This window comes from Oncorhynchus mykiss, chromosome 21 (genome assembly GCF_013265735.2).
Source record: "Oncorhynchus mykiss isolate Arlee chromosome 21, USDA_OmykA_1.1, whole genome shotgun sequence".
Classification (NCBI taxonomy): domain Eukaryota; kingdom Metazoa; phylum Chordata; class Actinopteri; order Salmoniformes; family Salmonidae; genus Oncorhynchus; species Oncorhynchus mykiss.
Window position 1 is genome coordinate 22,304,367 of NC_048585.1, and position 21,021 is coordinate 22,325,387.

At 44.9% G+C, this 21,021-nt stretch overlaps 1 protein-coding gene across 2 annotated transcripts in view; it reads right to left on the bottom strand.

Moving 5' to 3' along the window:
- LOC110500005 (synaptotagmin-1) overlaps positions 1–21,021 on the bottom strand; it is a 140,473-nt gene that overhangs the window by 113,788 nt on the left and 5,664 nt on the right. For both annotated transcript variants that reach the window (XM_036957293.1, XM_036957292.1), the window contains exon 3: positions 823–914. The gene's annotated coding sequence lies outside the window, so the exon portion shown is untranslated. The remainder of the gene's footprint in view (positions 1–822; positions 915–21,021) is intronic.

Genomic DNA, 21,021 nt, shown 5'->3' on the forward strand with positions numbered 1-21,021 from the left:
GTTTGCCATTTATGATGACCTTGGTCGCCATGGCGTGCCCTTGGCCACACACGCTCGGTCTCCCCTAGCTTGAGACAGAGGATTGTCACGTATGTTGTTGGATCTGAAAATGTTGCTCTGGCTGTCACAGCATGACATTCAAATGTGAACAGTAGTGTGATGAATATAAACACCATGACATCAAGAGAACCCCTGAACCCCCCCCTACTTAAATTCAAGATAAGGACTGCAGTGGTTACCATTGGATTCCCACACGATAACATGACTCATCTTCCTAGTTGGAGCTCAACGGAGCTCTTTACATTATAGCCTAATGTATATGGTGCGTTTGAGCCTTTCCTGCTCTAATAGATCAAATCAATACTTTATTAGTCCAAATAAAGACCATGAATGAGCTATGGTGTCCAGAGACTGTAGTATCACATGTCTTACTCTACAGTACTAATGAGGCTTTCAGTGCTGCGTACCACTGTTTGATGTGTCTTTTCTATTAGAAGTGTGTCTTGGTGGCCTCTATGAGTTGTTTAATGCATGTATACACAAAATGTGCGGAATAATACATACTAATTAGCATTAGTCATTGTACATTGTGAGACAAATCTCTGTGGAATTCTTCTTCTTTTCGGGATTGCCCCCCTGTGGTCATTGGCATTTAAGGATAAGGAACCAGGGGACTGAGGTTATTTGCCCATAGGGGTTGGAGATCCTTGGGGTCTGAGACAGTGAATAGCCAGAGTGGCTCTGTGGACCTGTGGCATTTCCACTGAGACAGGATGTCTGTTTTGTTTGCCTGTCTTTGAGTACGAGGGAACAGAGACTAACCTTTAACTCAACGGTGCCTGCTGCTAGGGGCTCTTCCAATGCTGCTTCTTCTTCTTTACACAGGAGTTGCACGCAGTCGAGATAGTTCAAAGCTGAGGAAGAGACAGACAGAGCATGTTAATTTGGAACAACAAAAAGTATGCAAAGTTCATAGAACTGAATTGAGACTAGTTACTGCAGGTCGGTTCCTGTTTTCAAGAGAGATTTTAAACAAGCCCAGTCAGATACTTTGCTATTCTGTGTATCGATTTCTGACATTTTGTGTTCTTGAGAGCAGCCATTTTCTTTTAAGAGTACTTTATAAGCCAAGCGCACACAAGACCAATAGCATTTCAATTCTTTCAGCCAATCAATGTGTACGGCAATGGGCTCAAATGGCGACATCCAGAACCGAGGCACGGTGAAATGAACCAATGTCATTTCACCCAGTGGATTTTTCCATCAGCTCAGTTGTGTTTATTTGTGTGTGTGCGTGTGTGTGCATGCGTGCGTGCGTGCGTGTGTGTGTGTGTGTGTGTCTGTGTGGGGGGTGGCAGGGATCCATTATCGATGGAGAGCTTGCACAGCCGATTGGTTGTGTTCATTTAGAAGCCGGTGGAACCAAGTCATGAGCTGGAGACCAGGGACGGGGACCAGCTGGGGATCTCCTCCCCACAGATGCTGCCTGCCACTACAGTGTGAAAGGCACTCCAGCGTGGAGGAGGAGGCGGATGTGGAGTACGGACCATCTCTAGTTAGGGTCACAGCAGGGGATTTTCAATACTACTTCAATGTCTCATTTCATTGTAAATCATGTTTGAAAGGAAACTAATGTGATCGGTTGACTGTATTTTGGTTTTAAAATGTATCCAAAAGCAATATCCAATAAACACCTGGATGGAGATTCACAGAATCACAGAATATATTACTTCAAAATGGATAAATAAAAAATGCAAATAAGATCTGTCCTTGCAGCATACGTCTCAAGGTTCTGCTGTGATGGAGAGCTATCTGCACCATCTTGACGGCGTGGGGATTTGGAGATGGAGTTTGTGATTCCCTATTCATTCCCCCATTACTATTGAGGAGCTATTTGCCGGGCCTTTAAAAGCTATTTCCTCCGGCTGGCACTGGCAGGTACACAAAGGCACAAAAATTCAGAGGCAATTTGTGCCTCGTTTCAGGAAACTAGGGGTATGTCGCGCATCACTACTTCACAGGACAGCCATTAGAATACATTTTAAAAGCCATTTGAACTTAACTTTTTTTAATCAAAATGCGTTTTTTGGCAGAAATGCTTTACAAACTTGTATGCCATCTGCAAATTCGAATGAAATTGTTAAATTACGAGCCTAGTTCGTTTAGGCATGGAAAAATAATCAGAGTATGAATTAGAAAATTCTGGAGTTTGATTGCAAATAAATATGCAGACGGAGACGAAAAGAGAACACACAGAAAGAAGGCTGTTGTATAAAACACCTGTCTCCGGATTACATCTTCAAACTAAGGGCAACCATGGCATCAATGACAGAGAAGCGTCCATCCAATCATAAAATAGTCTAGCTAGTTACATTTGCTGTCACACCCTGACCATAGTTTGCTTTGTATGTTTCTATGTTTTGTTTGGTCAGGGTGTGATCTGAGTGGGCATTCTATGTTACATGTCTAGTTTGTCTATTTCTATGTTTGGCCTGATATGGTTCTCAATTAGAGGCAGGTGTTAGTCATTGTCTCTGATTAGGAACCATATTTAGGTAGCCTGTTTGGTGTTGGGTTTTGTGGGTGATTGTTCCTGTCTCTGTGTTTGCACCAGATAGGGCTGTTTTGGTTTTTCACATTTCTTGTTTTGTAGTTTATTCAAGTATAGTTTTCTTATTAAAAACAAACATGAATTTCAACCGCGCTGCATTTTGGTCCTCCTCTCCTTCGACTCAAGAAAACCGTTACATTTGCAGATATTACACGTTTCTAATTTTGTCACAAAGTTGTTTTCATTTCAAGTTAAAGCATACTGTTAGCTATATATTAACAACATGCTATCAAGAGACCATGTAGCCAGTGCCTTGAAATACATTTTTCAGCCGTAAGCTCCTGCTATAGAATGAATCACGTGCTCTTGTTAACATACCCATGAATTCCATTTTCCTAACAATTGGTGCCACTCTGTCAAAAACAGTTGATATTAACCCCAGCAAAGCCATCCTCAGTCAGGATGACATGCAGCACGCTAAGAACTTGGAAGGAGACAATGATATGTTGATGCTTGGTATAATACATGTGCATGAATGAAATCTCCACCACATTACTAACACAAACACAAACACGCACACATACACACACCTCATCACATGTCATTCATCTCTTTAGGATGCGAGAGTGTGTACTTTTCCAATGTTATTTTTATTGTCACATACACCAGATAGGTGCAGTGTGTGTGTGTGTGTGTGTGTGTGTGTGTGTGTGTGTGTGTGTGTGTGTACTTTGAGTGTCTATGCCACAGTAAGTAACCAGTGGGATTGCTTTGAACCTTGCCACACACATTAGGTGTAGCACTGCCAAAGTTTCCAGCTGTTCTCCTGTGCATATTACTCAATGTACACACAGAGCACAGTAGGGTTGTGACAAGTAATCACAGAACAACGGTTTCGAGCAAATCAATGGGCCTGCTACCACTTCCGACGCTCGGCTAGATGAGTGTGAAAATAAGTCATCGTAGGAACACAATGACATTGTCGTTATGATATCCAAACCGCCGCTTTCGTCGAAATGAGTGTTGGCTTTCGTGACTCCTACAATTGGTCAGCTACAGTGTCTGCAACAGCCAATCACCCTTTGTGGTGCTTCACATAAGTCTTCATTTTCCCGGCGTGGCGCCTGCTTTTCACCAGCCTCCTGTCATCTTTCTCTTCACCGTGTTATTCCTCCATCCTGCATTTCCACTTAGGGTATCCACCACTCTCCATCTCCCTCTCTCCCTCCACCTCTCTGCTTGCCTGAACACGTGAGTCCGTCTCCATCATCCTCATATCAGATGCCTCCTCTAGAACTCCTCTGTATTCTGACCAGGTAGCCCTTTATCGCTTATTCGCTCTTAACGCTGGCCGATTTGAATGGCTCTCAGGCAGCAGCCGGGTGAATGATGCGATCCTTCTCGTTGCACAGTGATGAATATAAGGCCCTATGCAGCCTTGGCCGGGTTCCTGAGAGCTATGGTCTACGATCACGACCAGCTCAGTGCGATGCCAAAGGGAGAAATTACATTTCCATCTCTTAGTATTCCGACGGGAGACAAAACATACATACAATGTTTGTGTTCCGGTATATTTCCCTGGCTTGGGTTACAACATGAAGGAGACAAGTGGTGGAAACCATCTGTAGATGTGTGTACTGGTTAAGGACCAGTGCTGGGGGGGGGGGGGGGGGGGGGTGGGTGGATGGGTGACAGGAGATATGTTACCCCAGTAATCTACAGTGAGGGGTGAGCGGTAAAAACAAACATGACCTTGAGGACTTGGCCGTGCCAATCACCAGAGCCTTGCTCCCCTTGACAGGCACTGAGGCAGAAACCCAACGCTCCAGATATGTCAGCTGGTGTAATGACCGGACCATTGGCTTATACCATCCCATCAGTTCTGAAGGGGGATCCAACATGGAATACGATGGCAAAGCATCTCATGAGAAGTCATGTTCGTTGGTCAAGACAATGAGATGTTTGTGAAAATGTCATTATCAGATGGAGAAAACAAGGAGGGTGTCACACCCTGATCTGTTTCACCTGTCATTGTACTTGTCTCCACCCCCCTCCAGGTGTCACCCATGTTCCCCATTATTCCCTGTGTACTTATACCTGTGTTTTCTGTCTGTTGCCAGTTTGGCTTGTTTGTTCAAGCCTACCAGCATTTTGTCTCAGCTTCTGGTTTCCCCTAGTCTCTCTTTTTCTTGTCCTCCTGGTTTTTGACCTTTGCCTGTCCTGACCCTGTACCCTCTCGCCTGACCACTGCCAGACGCTGAGCCTGCCTGCTGTTCTGTGCCTTTGCTCCACCTCTGGATTGCCGACCTCTGCCTGACCTGACCCTGAGCCTGCCTGCCATCCTGCACCTTGGCCTCTGCTCTGGATTATCAACCCCTGCCAGCCTTGACCTGTCGTTTTCCTGCCCCTGTGGTTACAATAAACATTGCTGCTTAACACAGTCTGCACTTGGGTCTTACCTTGATTCCTGATAGAGGGAAGAACCAACATATTTTCGCACAGTTTTAATCATTTAGATTCTGAAAATAGCCAAGCCATTGTCTTTTACGAATATGAATCTAGCTTTTAGTATGTATTTTCATCATGCGTTGGGACACCATACAACGCCTCAACAAAACAGGCATATAAACATAGTAGCCCATGTCCTCTTTCCCCTTAAAGAAGGACAGGATACTGGTGTTCTCTGCCTCAGAGTCTACCCACTGAGATGATTGGTGTTGACAGAAAGCCTGGAGTGTAAGAAACATCCTTCTTGACAGCTAGAGAAGTCTCATCACTCAAACATGTTGGAGCACATTCTGTGAAACCAGGCAGTTCTGTGGAAAGCAGGAACGTCCAATCACTAGAACACTTGGGGAAATGGATTTCTATAGAGTGATACCTGTAGCGGGCTCTGTACTGTACTGTAGATCGGAGAAGGTACTTAAGTATTTACTGTATAATTACAGTTGAAGTCGGAAGTTTACATATATCTTAGCAAAATACATTTAAACTAAGTTTTTCACAATTCCTGACATGTAATCAGAGTAAAAATTCCCTGTCTTAAGTCAGTTAGGATCACCAATTGATTTTAAGAATGTGAAATGTCAGAATAATAGTCGAGAGAATAATTTATTTAAGCTTTTATTTCTTTCATCACATTCCCAGTGGGTCAGAAGTTTACATACACTCAATTCTTATTTGGTAGAATTGTTTAACTTGGGTCAAATGTTTTGGGTAGCGTTCCACAAGCTTCACACAATAAGTGCATTTTGGCCCATTCCTCCTGACAGAGCTGGTATAACTGAGTCAGGTTGAGCTGGAGTAACTGAGTCAGGCACCTCCAGGCCCATCCTCCAACCCCCTCTGTGGTCACTCTACGGTGGCGGGGAGCGCCGTGGAGATGATTAGAAACTGTTACCCAGCATGCCTCTAGGCTACACAGAAGGCGGTCCCTGTACGGCTGGAGCTCGACCAGGCTCATCATCTGCCCCCAGCAAGTCCACTCTACCACACTACCACTGATAAGTGATGCACCTTCACTGGTCGACACTATAAAACCAACTCTATTGTGATGCGCGGATCTACGGCTGTATTAATATTGAGGACCTCTGACTTCCCACAGCTAATGCTATAAGGCAGTTGTTAAGTTGTCTGTTTTGGCGGGCTTTGTGTGTAACACCACAAGCATATTACCCTGGGTCTGTTAGTTGACAGAGAGGTAGGCACATAGGACATATAGTTAGCCAGCTAGGAAAAAGATAAGAACAATCTCACCCCCTCATACCCTACATTTGCATTAAAAAATGGTGTCACTTAGCAGACTCTCTTATCCAGAGCGACTTACAGTTAGTGCATTCATCTAATATCTTCTACTGAAGCTCTGAAACCTTCCATACGTTGAAGAACGAAGGCGGAACAACACTTTCTCCAGCATACTGATTTCCATCTGCTTTCTCTCATTTCAACCTTACACTCACTCATAAAGCCCGAGCACGTTGTCACTCCTCCATACTTTTCCTTAACTATTTCAGGAGAGAGAGACTAGACTGCCTGTCTGTCTGCCTTGCGGTGGCTGTTTGTAAGGGCTGTCAGCCACAAGCAATGTACGGTGCTGATAATGTTCTTTCGTTCCCCGCTTGTACTCTGTCTGATTGTGGACACGTGCTCCGCTGAAATATCAAGACGGGAATAAGAGTGCTACGAGGCTTAAGGAGATGCAGCGACGACGGAGGAACAGGTGACAAATGAAAGCCAGCGAGAAGGCTTTTGTTATTGTTTTGAGTCTTGTCTCTCCGAATAGTATTTTTTCATAATTTTTTTGACAATTCTCTCAGTTCTCCCAGACTGACTCTTATTCCCACCAACCTCCCTCGGCATGCCCACAAAGCTTGAACCATAAGTCTTGGGTGGAGACATGCCACCCCGTGTTAACAGGCTACTTCTGTGGATTAGCTATCCCGTTGTGACACATTTGCAATCCGCTTCTTCTGCTGGCTGATGGCGGCTCGCGGTGAGAGTAATTACAGTACAAACCCAGGCGATCAATTTAAATTGTAAACTCCCTGAACTCTGGAAGACATTTTTCTACACAAAAAAATGAACTGTTTAGGTTTTTTTGGCTCATGTCCTGCAGACATGTGCTGAGCAACATGTATTTTTCAGCCATGTTCTATGTCAAAGCACATGGAAACTATTCGAACAGCTGCCATCAACAGTGAATTCACAATATCTGAATATTTAAGACCTTGTTTTCCTTTGTCCTTTACAATATTGTGACCAGCACTCTACAATGCGGCCATTTGTACTGAATAGTATTATAGGTCCATTTGAGTGATTGTAAATATTATAGTCGTCCTTGAGCCGCAGCGACACCACATACCGAAGCTCTTTATGTGTACACACAACCACAAACACAGCTCCAACGCTGTTCAGCCTCGTCTCCTTTAAAGAACAAGAAGGTAGCTAGCGATCACATCGTCCCTAAGGTAGACCCTTATCCCTGTGACAGTGAGTGTGGCTGTGCTCCGTCCTCTATAGACACTGCCCTCTGAGCAAACAAGATTACTGTGATGAAGACGAGCTGCCGTGTTTAATCCCTGTCTCAAGGTACTTTGGGGGTGACTCACTCTCTCTGACAACGACAAAAACTTTGGAGACAGAGCGTTTAGTGGGGACGCAGCCCTCAGATACCCGCTGCAAACGCAACAACGCCCTGATCAAAAGATCCCCTGTGAGTGCAGTCGTTATCCCAAATACAAAGGCCTGTAGCTTTTTGAATTGGTCTGTGAAAATGGTTGATTGTAAGTGTTTTAATAAGATGAGGGTAGAGAGGTTAGTCATTTTCCATTGAGGGTGAAATACACCTCCACATCTGAGTTAACATAGCAAACAAAGACAAAAAAACTGTTGGAATTGCACTGGCTGGTGAAAGTTCTTCTTCTCTGCCTCCCCTCCAGCTTCCTTCACTAGGTTCATACAGTAACTGTCTGTCACAGAGAGCTCCATCTCTAACCTGCCTGTGGACCAGGATAAGCAGAGAGCAAGGGGAGGGTAGGTGGGGATGGATGGGGTCCACCAGCTGGCAGTGGAGGGGAAATTGTTCCTGGGCAGCACGACTGGCTGTTATTTCCTTATTCATCCTCCAGTGGTCCAAGCCAGGGCTCGATGGGACACAGTCATTTAACAATACAGCCCTCCTGTTTCCCATGGTCTGGCAGTCACCTGCTCATACACCGTGGGATGGCTCGGTCCGGCGCACATTTTGTCATCGCAGGTCTCTAGGTCCAGCTTAATCAGCCCCGTCCAGAGATAGGGCCTGTTAGGGCACCGATGACCATGATGGAGGTTGACAGGTGTCGTGTCTGATATACGAGTGCCATAGGAGTGAGTGAGTGAGTGAGTGAGTGAGTGAGTGAGAGAGAGAGAGAGAGAGAGAGAGAGAGAGAGAGAGAGAGAGAGAGAGAGAGAGAGAGAGAGACAGAGAGAGAGAGAGAGAGAGAGAGCGCAGTACGCCTGGCTGACAGAGGGCCATTTGAGCGTGGGCTCCTCCAAGGATGGCTGATTCCTATTTCTTCCTCTCCCCCCACTACAGTGGCCAATGCGCTCGGGGTTATCCAAGGTAAAGTGATTGTTATTCTCTCACAGGCCAGAGGCTTTCTTACAGTATCCAGGTTGCCCCCTTGGGCAGGAGAGCATGGTGGATCTCTAAGAGAGATGGATGCCACTGAGAGAGAGGGGGAAGACAAAGCAGGGAGAAAGAAGGGGGGGGGGAATATTCCCTCAGTCGTGACTGCATTGCTTCACACAAAACTTCCTCGGCCTGCTCTAACATTAGTTGTGAAACACAACTTTGAAATGCCTGGGCTTGAAGTCTGAGACAGAGATGAACAACTCTCTCTCTCATAATCATGTCCCTTTTATGGAAACTATGTAAATTATGTGCTATTATGAGTAAGGCTCCTTTAACAATTATTCTCCCCCAAGTTATCTTTGCTGGTCATTATCCATGGGTGTGGAGAGAAAAGGTCTTGGCTCGGTAGTCCAATTTCACAGTAAATTTTGTATCCATGTGACGGTACACTAGTGAAAGAACTCTGAGCGGGTATTAACCATAATGTTATTCAACGATAACACCTAATGCCTAATGTGTCAAATGCTTTCCACGTTCAATTTGTTGGAGATCACATTGGACAACCGGTGGAAAATCATTGAGGCCTCTCAGAACAAATCCATGGACCGTCGTGTCTGGGCATTGGAAAAGAGTACACGTGTGTTTGAGGGGTAAGTTAACTTGTATTGGTCTGCATAGATCTTTCCGGAGGAGAATGGGTTGTTTTATAGTTCAAGACAGGCACTCTCTGACCCAATCGGGTTTTGGAAGGATGGGTCTTCGATTGGGCTGATTTCTCTGGTGGCGTTTTCATTCGAAGGCAGGAACATAGACACACAGATGTGGTCAGGAATACAGGAGAAACAGACCAATGTTGCTCTCTAGAATAACCTGTTTACCATGGAGCTGTAATCCCAAAGCATTTTACAACAAACCTTCTGCACGTGACTAACTAACCACAGTACGCACAGGGTGTGTGTGTGTGCGTGCGTGTGTGTCTGTGTGTGTGCGTGCATGCGTGTGTGTGCGCGCATCTGTGTGTGTTTGCGCCTGGGTTCACATGTGTGTGTGTTTGCCTGCTCTCTCAGCCAAACTAAACCGATGGGAAATCATCTAGGAGGACGGAATTAACTCTATCCTGAGTTTTGGCAGTGGGGGAGCAGAGCAGCAGGTCCATAATGAACAGCTGAGACGGACAGTGAGGAGAGTCTGCTGCTGTGTGCCGGCCCTCCCCCACTCATTAAACCTCCTGGGAGTGTGCACTGTGAACTGCATGTGAGTGGTCCACTGGAGGATCCACTGCGCTCCCCTCCACAGGGCAGTGGCAGAACAGCTGCCTGTGTGCATCACGGGAACAAACCTGAAGCTGTGTGTACATACTGTGTGTAGGCTTTGTGTATGTAGTTCCATATGTGTCAAGGACAGGCGATTAAAACGGGGACATAAGGGGTCTCCATGGCGACAGTTGGGGTGGAGCCAATGGCACCTGGGGAATGCAGAGTGTGTGGTAGTTTAGTATCTGACCCCTGACTAGAAAAGAGAGACCGTTGTAACGGTTAAATCATGCATCACGATGACAGGTGTGTCGCATCAGGATCTGTCATCCATGGATGATTTGCATATCTGGATGACTACCCGAGTGAACCTTTTCCCTGTAATAGAAGAGAACAGAAGGAGACAGTGGAACCTACGTGCAGAGGGGAGACGTCTCATGGGTCTTGTTTTTAGTGCTATTTGACCTACATTCGTTTTGAGATGAACACCATTCAATGCAGTACCAACACAAGCCTGAGTTATTGAGGAAATCTACAGCTTGAACCATAACCAATTATGCAAGCCCTTACATGTCGGAGTAACAGGGTGACGCAACCTGGCTACAACAACACTGTATTAATAGCAGATGCATAGCATGCTGAGATGGTGGCCACATGAGAATACACACAGATCCAGTCTTTTGTTGCAGCTCCATCTTCTCTCTCTGCTGATTCTCTAGAGCCATTTACTTCCATGTCCCTCCATTTCAGTCTACAGGTCTCCATTTTGACTGTAATAGCCGCTGTGATTATGTTACATGGTAACAGCATTGGGATAGTTATCAAAGTGCACTTTCCTGGCACTGTCTTTCATCAGAGGCCAATTCACAATGTACCGAGGTCACAAAATGGATGCCGGCGCATTACTGTGACTTTACAAAGACCCTCGGATCACTGACCCTCTCTCTCTCTCTCTCTCTCTCTCTCTCTCTCTTTGCCTCTCTCTCCCTTTGCCTCTCTCCCCCTTTGCCTCTCTCTCTCTCTCTCTCTCTCTCTCTCTCTCTCTCTCTCTCTCTCTCTCTCTCTCTCTCTCTCTCTCTCTCTCTCTCTCTCTCTCTCTCTCTCTCTCTCTCTCTCTCTCTCTCTCTCACACACTTATCCACGGTGCCTCTTACCACTGGATGATCAAAGCTGGCCTTGTCCCTGTAAAAGCCTCTGCTCTGGGGGCCTGGGGTGGTCAATGACTCTCTCCCCTCTACCCTGGCCTCTTTGTGCACCAGGCCTAGACTTTCATGTGCTCCCTCAGTCGTCCTGTTATTACCCAGAGTGGGTGCCCCAACAGATGCCTGCATTCTCTTTTCATCTTTAAATGCAGATTAAAAGCGGTGGTGGGGGAGTACTGGCTGGATCAGGATGAAAACGCCCACTATGTTCTGTGGGGTTAAAGGAGAGACAGAGGGTACTCACAGCCAAATAGTACATGGTTAGTCAGCTGGGGTAAACAAAATGGAGATTGAGGTCAGGGTTCAGAGTGGGCCCATCTGACAGAGTAACGGGACACAGTGGTGTCAAGCTGTCACCCACTTCCAGCACCACTGCGGCAGGACATGAGTTTTTTTTCGTGCTTATCTTTGCTTTTACTCTGTGAGAAGCCCTTTACAGCTTGTTAAGAGCCTGACTAAGCTTCCAAGCCCCTGTGACAGAGTACTTAGAGGCCCACCCTTGTAAACAGTGCTGAATCTTTGGTATGGTATAACTCATAAAACTCACTCTAAACTTTGTTACTGCCATTCAACACAATTCATTGTGTATATTTATCCAAGATGGCTGCCAAACCATGTATAATGGAACCTCACTCTTAATGGTTTCAACCCATTCCAATTCCACAGGCTGCCCACTGTCTTCAGCCTTGATTATTGTGTCAGACTGTCAGCCATTGCAGTCGGGCTGACTCGGATCTACTCTCCTCTACATTCTGTGGTGCTCTGTGTGTGCTGTGTCCCTCTGCCCCGTATCTCTGAGGAGAGAGGCAGATACACAGGGGCGAGTGTGATGAGGTAACGCCAGCCTTATGGTAATCATACCGCAGCCCTCAGCGAAACTGACGACACTAAGAGGAGCTGACATTTCAATGTGCTACATCTCAATCTTCAGTGAGTGGAGGGTGACAAGAGGGTTATGCTAGCTCCCAACACATTTTTAGAACACATTCTAAAAATGGCTTATCTGCCTATGCCTGTGTTGTTGTGCGAGGTTTAATAAAAAACAACCCCAAAAGCTGATAGAGCTCAACGATGCATGCTCATCTTTCAAAATTCTCAAATCTACTGGAGACAGAATGATCTTCCATCCTTGGGAGAACTACTCTGTCTTCCTTTAGTCTCCTTGTCTTTAAAGTCTAGGCTGCTGTACTTATTCTCAGAGGTGTGAAAGCCGTGACGTGGTTATCAGAAATAACAGCACATTCTGGGGAAGCTCTGCGGTTTCTTAGCAACTCTACTGCAAACCTATTCTCCATGCAATGCTAATAGACATTCAACACTCACCTAATACAGAGTGAACGGGGCGAGTGACATCAACGAGGAGCAGAGTGTGATAAACTAGGTAGAAAATAAAAAACATTACCGATACAGGATGTAACAGAGTATATTTAAGCAATAAGGCCTGAGGGGGTGTGGTATATGGCCAACATACCATAGCTAAGGGCTGTTCCTATGTACGACGCAACGCAGAGTGCCTGGATACAGCCCTTAGCCGTGGTATATTGGCCACATACCACAAACCCCCAAGGTGCCTTATTGCTATTTTAAATCTGCCACCTTATGTTTGCCATTGCCTTGGCCAGGTCGTATTCATTGACCTGGCCAAGGCTTTCGACTCTGTCAATCACAACATTCTTATTGGCAGACTCGACAGCCTTGGATTCTCAAATGATTGCCTCGCCTGGTTTACCAACTACTTCTCTGATAGAGTTCAGTGTGTCAAATCGGAGGGCCTGTTGTCCGGACCTCTGACAGTCTCTATGGGTGTGCCACAGGGTTCAATTCTCGGGCCGACTCTCTTTTCTGTATACATCAATGATATTGCTCTTGCTGCTGGCGATTCTCTGATCCACCTCTACGCAGACGACACCATTCTGTATACTTCTGGCCCCTCCTTGGACACAGTGTTAACTAACCTCCAGACGAGATTCAATGCCATACAACTCTCTGGGGGCAATTCCAAGAAAGAAGGACAGATGCCTCGAACAACTCTGCATTGTGAACATTGACTCATTATTAGTGGTTCCACCGAACATGCAAAGGCATGTTTAAATGAATAACCAAGACAAGCTCTTACAAGCCGACGATGGTTTCCTTCACATCTGGCACCCACTGGGTTGGTAACTGTGCCATGTCCGACATCATCGTGACCACCGCTATTGTGACTCATCGGAGAGGAAAAGGGATGGCACCGTTGTGTCTTTGTGTGGAGGGGAGGCCGAGTGCCCTGATACAATGGCTGGCTACAAAACCCCTCACTGTGAGCACAGGCCTCACTTCTGTTTATCATACCTTTTGACTCAGAGAGCGGTGCAAAATGAACACTGTTACTTTAGAGCTGAGACATTTCAGTTCCTGAATCATTTCAATAACAGAAAAAGATGCAATCTTCTTTTCAGTTTACACTCTCTTTCTCCTTAGCAGGTGTTCTGGGCTGGTTTCGGTTCCTCTCCTGCTCCACACACCTCTGCAGCGGGGAGGGGTGGAGATCCGCCCAGAAGTCGGGGGGGCGGCTGATGAAGCGACGCCGGCAGACGGCTCGCCAGTGTTTAAACACAACAAACAGACACCCAGAATTATGCTCCCATGTTCAATTTACAGCCCACTGTGAGCCAGCGCGGAATTAAATAAGCATCTGGGTGTTTTGGCTTCAGGCTGCTCTGCTGTCCGTGGGCTGAGAAATCTCTCTCCCTCTTCCTCTGTGAAGCAGGAGCTAGACCAGAGCAATGATGCAGCCCCCAGTCTGTAGAGTCTGCAGGGACCTAGTCATTCAACTCACAATCAGCAGACCTACTCCTCCTATTCCACTGTGAACAAGACTTCATTGGAGTTGGGACATTGTGTGATGGTGTGGTGCTGGTTTTTCACTGGCCTTTGACACTCATATATGGATGGATGGTGGTTATCGGAAGTTTTACAATGGCTTGGTCTAATTCTGAATGCTGATTGGTTAAAACCGCATTCCATCCGGTGTCTATTCCACAAGTTACCACCGGCTAAATCTATGACATTAAAATGTCTATTTACCCTGTTCCATCTGACTGCACAATCCGCTGTCTCATCAGCCCAGCCAGACAATTTATGAACTTGATCTCCACTATAAAAAGCATCTAGACATTATCACACATTTCTCTTAGACTAACATTTTGTTTTCACCACAGAGATTTGTATAAACTTTACTGTCTGTCTCTCAAACATTTGCAACATTGTTTCAATATTCAAATTTAATCTCCAGCTGTCGCATAGTAATAAACGTGTCGGGAGGCGGGATGAGACAGACAGACAGGCAGATTTTCTCAGCCAGTCGAAATCATGAATCAGCATAATTGTATGGATATATACACAGAAATATCAATAGAAAACAGGTAAAACTAAATGAAGTGCAGCCTTTCCAGGTTCCACTTGAAGTAATTGCTATTAGCTGTGCTGTTGGCTAGCTCCTCTGAACAACAGTGTCCTGATGAGAGAGCACATTTTCTATGCCAGCTGAAATCGTGACTTATTAGCTCATTGTTTTGGATGTATCCAAGTAAATGTCACTAGAAAACAGCTTAAATAAATGCAAACGCAGCTAATTTGTTGTTATTCTGGCTGCAATGTTTGCCGTGACTGTAAGTTAGCCGTAGTTGGCTAGCTAGCAAGCAAGAGATAAGAATTTTGTCAGCCAGTGTGGCAATGGAACATTTGAAAAAAATGACTGGGTTGCATCCATAGAAACAGAACAAAAAGACTGAACGACTGGGTCTCGTCTCTGGCAACCAAACTGATAGAACGAACGACCAGCCGGCTTGGGTATCAACCCTAGATTTGTGTCGGGACTATATCTTGGGGAAGGATGAAATAGTATAAATAAATTCAAAAAAATAACTTTTTTTATTAAAATATGTAAATCATATTTTTATATTTTGCTAACCTGTTGTATAAAAGTGATAATACCCTCGAAGCCGGTTTATAGAGGATGTATTGGCACGGCACCCTCCAAACACGGGCTTCTCTGGCATTATCACTGAAATGGTGGCTGTCATTGTGACATCACCTGGATAACCTAAAGAAGCTTTCTCTCCTCATCTCTTCTCTGGAGATAAAGGAAAGGAGAAACGAAGAGGAATTTTTTTTTGACTATTGTCAAATAGAGTTACAGTAAGTGCCTTGCTCAAGGGCAAAGATATAGATTTTTCCCCTAGTCGGCAAAGAGATTCAAACCAGCAACCTTTCAGTTACTGGCCCAACGCTCTTAACCACTAGGCTACCTTCCAACATAATGTTGCTCTCCCACTAATCTCGCTCCCAGAAACCTCCGCCCAAATGTGCACAAAACACCAGTCTCAACGTCAACAGTGAAGAGGTGACTCCGGTATGCTGGCCTTCTAGGCAGAGTTCCTCTGTCCAGTGTCTGTGTCCTTTTGCCCATCTTAATATTTTATTTGTATTGGTCAGTCTGGCTTTTTCTTTGCAATTCTGCCTAGAAGGCCAGCTTCCCGGAGTTGACTCTTCACTGTTGACGTTGAGACTGGTGTTTTGCGGGTACTATTTAATGAAGCTGCCAGTTGAGGACTTGTGAGGCGTCTGTTTCTCAAACTAGACACTCTAATGTACCTGTCCTCTTGCTCAGTTGTGCACCGGGGCCTCCCATGCCTCTTTCTATTCTGGTTAGGGCCAATTTGCACTGTTCTGTGAAGGGAGCAGTACACAGCGTTATACGAGATGTTCAGTTACTTGGCAATTTCTCGCATGGAATAGCCTTCATGTCTCAGAACAAGAATAGACTGATGAGTTTCAGAAGAAAGTTCTTTGTTTCTGGCCATTTTGAGCCTGTAATCAAACCCACAAATGCTGATGCTCCAGATACTCAACTAGTCTAAAGAAGGCCAGTTTTATTGCTTTAATCAGAACAACAGTTTTCAGCTGTGCTAACATAATTGCAAAAGGGTTTTCTAATGATGAATTAGCCTTTTAAAATAATAAACTTGGATTAGCTAACACAACGTGCCATTGGAACACAGGAGTGATGGTTGCTGGTAATGTGCCTCTGTACGCCTATGTAGATATTCCATTAAAAAATCAGCCGTTTCCAGCTACAATAGTCATTTACAACATGAACAATGTCTACACTGTATTTCTGATCAAATTGATTTTAATGGACAAAAAAACATCTTTCAAAAACAAGGACATTTCTAAGTGACCCCAAACTTTTGAATGGTAGTATATTTTTTGTGAATAATATATATATTTAAAAAATAAATAATAATTTGCTGCCTCTTGGCCCCCCCACGGGCCTGGGCCCAGGAGTTTCAGGCCCGGTAAACCCCTACAGAATATTAATCTGGCCCTGCCTGGAGATGGGTTTACTCTCCCACATACTCATGTGACTAACAGCGCCCAAATGTATAATGTGTTCCTAAAAACACAAAAGTAGATTCAACCTTCATTCTGAGAGAATGGATATGGAGCTGTATCCCAAAGGAGCCCAAGAAAGCATATTAAACATAGAACATTATATTCATGTGTGAAAAAACACTTAAAGGACTACCTCTTAAAACCACTACGGACTCAATTAGCCTAGCAGGCTCTAACAGAGGCAGAGTGAGATTAAGTTATGGAGGTTTATTTTGTGCAGTGAGTTGCATATGAAATTGGCAACACACCATCACACCGTTTGAAAACCCATAGCTGTGTCAGAGGTTAAAAGCATTGTTTCACCGTCACCTACAGCAAGTTCTGATTAGCTATGTCGATCCATCCAAGAGTTGGCCCCTGAGCTCTTTGCTGATTGGACAGTCTGAAGTGGAAGAGGCATTATCACTGTGATTGAGTGTGTTTAAATATTTCCCAGACAGATTAAGTTTGCTAAACACACAATTCAGCGTAATTAACCAAGCCATCAGCGAGTGTCGTCATGAGTCTAAAGTAGCTGCGCTGTGGTGGCTTAAATCAGGACGCCCATTAGGGTTACCCGTTTAAAGCCCCTTGCAGGCCGAGATTAAGGAAGTCAAATGTTTGCTTACTTGAACTTTGGACAAGACTTTGAAAATACAGAGAAGTAAAAGCACACTCTCCTGAATCATGACGATAATGAAAGAAATGAGAGAGGGAATGAGGAAAGGAGGCAATTCCAAGATAGCAACCAGTATTTTGCCAGAATAAATCAATCTTAGACTCCAAACGGTGACATTTAGGCTCAATGGGCTGTTTTGACTGAGGACCTCTCTTCGGGCTTGTTATCATCGCTATTGATTTCCTGGAGAGGAGGGAGAGAATGAATGGAGGAGGCCATTATTCCACACAGGACGAGAGGGATAAGAAAGAGAAAAGAAGAAAGTCCCAGACAGACGTTGTGTATCTGACAGTGTTGTGGAGATGTGGAACTTTGGTAAAAACATCCATACATTTCACTCATACACTATCACCGTTTTATTCCCCCGGTAGTGAATATGGACCCACTTGTAGTCAGTGGGCCAAATCCTGGGGAGAAAACACCACAACACTCCCTGAAAAGCGTGGAAAGAGGGACTAAGGCTGCATATCCCCCTGCCACACACACACACAGAAAGATTTCCCCATCCCACAAATAGAGCTATTTCAACCTCACTCCTAATGTGACCTATAACATTTTCAACAAACCAAATGTTACTTAGCATTGGTAGATCTACGGAGCTGCTTTGGGCACAACGAGGCATCCGGATGAATCACCGCTGGCTGATGACAGAACAGTTTAAGAAACCTGCCCCAGATATTTGACGTAGTTCTCACTTAGTGATCCCACTAATACGATCCTCAATTTGATCCCTCTGATAGGATCCTCAGTGGCATTTTTTTCTCTTCATTGAAGTCGTTGGAGGTATCATGTGAAGGTGGTAGCTCTTTACCTACACTGAGTAATGGAGGTCAACACAGAGGGCAGAGTCTATCAATGCGAGTTGACATGAGAGAGTTCAGCAATAAGTAAGACATTTGAGAGAAGACATGCTGTGACAGTGGTATCTGCAGGTAAATCATAACACAATTCCAATATCTGACATCCAGGGCAGAAATTTTGGAGAATTCCACTGACCGTAAAACATTCAGCAGAAGACCTTGCGGTTGAGCACGAAGATGCCCTGATTTTACTGGCCACACCTTTGAAGTGAGTCTCTCCCGCTGAGGAAAGAGTGGACACATGAAGCCTGCCCAGAAACATGAAAAGGAATCCATCTTGGAGATGTGTTGGGTTCTCCTGTGAGAAGTTCAGCTTCAGACACTGAGAACACTTTGGATGGTTCAGGGAGTTCCTCAAAACAACATAGCCTCTGAATCTGACATGGTTCCATTGGTCTTAGGGTACATAAATACAGTGCCTTGCGAAAGTATTCGGCCCCCTTGAACTTTGCGACCTTTTGCCACATTTCAGGCTTCAAACATAAAGATATAAAACTGTATTTTTTTGTGAAGAATCAACAACAAGTGGGACACAATCATGAAGTGGAACGACATTTATTGGATATTTCAAGCTTTTTTAACAAATCAAAAACTGAAAAATTGGGCGTGCAAAATTATTCAGCCCCCTTAAGTTAATACTTTGTAGCGCCACCTTTTGATGCAATTACAGCCTTAAGTCGCTTGGGGTATGTCTCTATCAGTTTTGCACATCGAGAGACTGAAATTTTTTCCCATTCCTCTTTGCAAAACAGCTCGAGCTCAGTGAGGTTGGATGGAGAGCATTTGTGAACAGCAGTTTTCAGTTCTTTCCACAGATTCTCGATTGGATTCAGGTCTGGACTTTGACTTGGCCATTCTAACACCTGGATATGTTTATTTTTGAACCATTCCATTGTAGATTTTGCTTTATGTTTTGGATCATTGTCTTGTTGGAAGACAAATCTCCGTCACAGTCTCAGGTCTTTTGCAGACTCCATCAGGTTTTCTTCCAGAATGGTCCTGTATTTGGCTCCATCCATCTTCCCATCAATTTTAACCATTTCCCTGTCCCTGCTGAAGAAAAGCAGGCCCAAACCATGATGCTGCCACCACCATGTTTGACAGTGGGGATGGTGTGTTCAGGCTGATGAGCTGTGTTGCTTTTACGCCAAACATAACGTTTTGCATTGTTGCCAAAAAGTTCAATTTTGGTTTCATCTGACCAGAGCACCTTCTTCCACATGTTTGGTGTGTCTCCCAGGTGGCTTGTGGCAAACTTTAAACAACACTTTTTATGGATATCTTTAAGAAATGGCTTTCTTCTTGCCACTCTTCCATAAAGGCCAGATTTGTGCAATATACGACTGATTGTTGTCCTATGGACAGAGTCTCAAACCTCAGCTGTAGATCTTTGCAGTTCATCCAGAGTGATCATGGGCCTCTTGGCTGCATCTCTGATCAGTCTTCTCCTTGTATGAGCTGAAAGTTTAGAGGGACGGCCAGGTCTTGGTAGATTTGCAGTGGTCTGATACTCCTTCCATTTCAATATTATCGCTTGCACAGTGCTCCTTGGGATGTTTAAAGCTTGGGAAATCTTTTTGTATCCAAATCCGGCTTTCACAACAGTATCTCGGACCTGCCTGGTGTGTTCCTTGTTCTTCATGATGCTCTCTGCGCTTTTAACGGACCTCTGAGACTATCACAGTGCAGGTGCATTTATACGGAGACTTGATTACACACAGGTGGATTGTATTTATCATCATTAGTCATTTAGGTCAACATTGGATCATTCAGAGATCCTCACTGAACTTCTGGAGAGAGTTTGCTGCACTGAAAGTAAAGGGGCTGAATAATTTTGTACGCCCAATTTTTCAGTTTTTGATTTGTTAAAAACGTTTTAAATATCCAATAAATGTCGTTCCACTTCATGATTGTGTCCCATTTGTTATAGATTCTTCACAAAAAAATACAGGTTTATATCTTTATGTTTGAAGCCTGAAATGTGGCAAACGGTCGCAAAGTTCAAGGGGGCTGAATACTTTCGCAAGGCACTGTACCTACAATGCAGTGGTCACCTGACCTCGGTTGATAAAGAATATACTGTACTCCTCTGTAACAAGGCTAATGAGTCAGAAACATGTCCTGGACAGCTTAGACGATATTCTCAAGGAACACACTTTTCTCACGGGACATTCGCAGTCTTCATCTCTGCATTTTTCAGATCTCCTCCAGCCACTTGGTGACCGCAATGTGTCCGAGACGCGTTGGCTCACAGAGGACACGGCGAACGCCATGGGAAGTGGAGCATTCTGGAAAATACCAACCTCGCAGCTATTTTGAACACATTGATGTTGCTTTTTACCCATCAGCGTTGTCCTGAGCTTCACCGGAGGGTGCTTTCACTGCTCAAGAAGCTGTGCTGACAGAAACATGCCCGTCAGCCCACTGGTTACTGAGCACGGTGTGCTAGCCAGAAGAAGAGGCCACACAGCCAACAGCATCACAGCCCAACCCCCAGTGTAGTGCACACGTATCTGAAAAACCCAGTACATTCAACATGCTGCTGCTAATGAACGTGGATAGAAATACAAAATAAATGGATGAACACTTAGGATGAAACAAGGAAGAAGCCGGAGAGAAAAGCTAAATGGGCTGATCCTTCATTGCTACTATGAAATAAAAGGCTTACGCCATTAGACCTCTTATAGTTCCACAATCCTGGTGTGCACCCTGACCAGGCCAGTGGAGATGCAGGCTTTAGTAATGATTTGATGTGATTAGTCGGTTCTCATTAAGCAGCGTAGCAGCGCTCTGGGTCTAACTCCCTGACAGATTGGCTTAAGGTCCACCAGGGCTAATGCCATACATGCCTTTCTCACTCGTCAGTCACTGACCTCAGTGCGTCCACATCATTGCGTGACCTTGCAACATTTAGACATTGCTTAATGCTGACAAGTGTCGTCGTTCACC